The 706-nt window shown below is 47.2% G+C and overlaps 1 protein-coding gene across 1 annotated transcript in view; it reads right to left on the reverse strand.

The window, feature by feature from the left end:
- Nucleotides 1–706, reverse strand: part of ADGRG4 (adhesion G protein-coupled receptor G4) — a 105,396-nt gene that overhangs the window by 39,284 nt on the left and 65,406 nt on the right.

The following is a 706-nucleotide window of genomic DNA, read 5'->3' on the forward strand; positions in this document are numbered from 1 at the left end:
GGGTCAAGGCTCATCATTTTACAAGAATCTTATCCCGGGAGACTTGGAGAAGACCAAGAAAGGACAAGCCATCTCTGTTGTAGGAAGGGATTGGTAGTCCCACATCCCAGGGAGTCAAACAGGAAGGGAACTTCCTTTTTCTCCCAGAATTTCAAGGAGACTGAAAAGGGAAAAGCTCCCAGGCAGAGGGGCACGTAGTCGTTCCTGGCATTCCAGGGGAAATGGAGTCTGGATGGGAATACTTGGAGATTTGGTGATATCCCTGGTGATTCCAATGCAGAAGGCAAGCCTAGGAGGAGCCCCTTTTGCAATCCCTGTGCCCGACTCCTTCTCTTACTGTCCCCAGCGACTCATACCCAGCCAAGCAGGAAGGGCCCTTTGAGGCCAACCAGGAAGTCTTATCCCTTCAATGAAAAGACAAAAAGATTGGGGCCCCAAGAGACCCAATGGACTACCCAAGGTCACACAGTCAGTCTAGAAGAGATGAGGGGAAAAAAGAAGACAGTAGATATTGCCAATTTCCATGGGAAAACACAGATGAAAAGCTAGGTGTTCGTTTGTCAACTTGCTTCAAACAGCTCAAGGCTACTGTGCATTGGGTCTTCCAATTTTCCTTATTCCTGAGCTGTATGATTTTTCTAATCCCCCAAATAAGTCTCTTATCAAAAGGAAAGGGCCTTTTTTTTTTTTTTAACCTCCCAGGGCC

Source organism: Crocuta crocuta, unplaced genomic scaffold, assembly GCF_008692635.1.
Source record: "Crocuta crocuta isolate KB4526 unplaced genomic scaffold, BGI_CrCroc_1.0 scaffold241, whole genome shotgun sequence".
NCBI classification, from domain to species: Eukaryota; Metazoa; Chordata; class Mammalia; order Carnivora; family Hyaenidae; genus Crocuta; species Crocuta crocuta.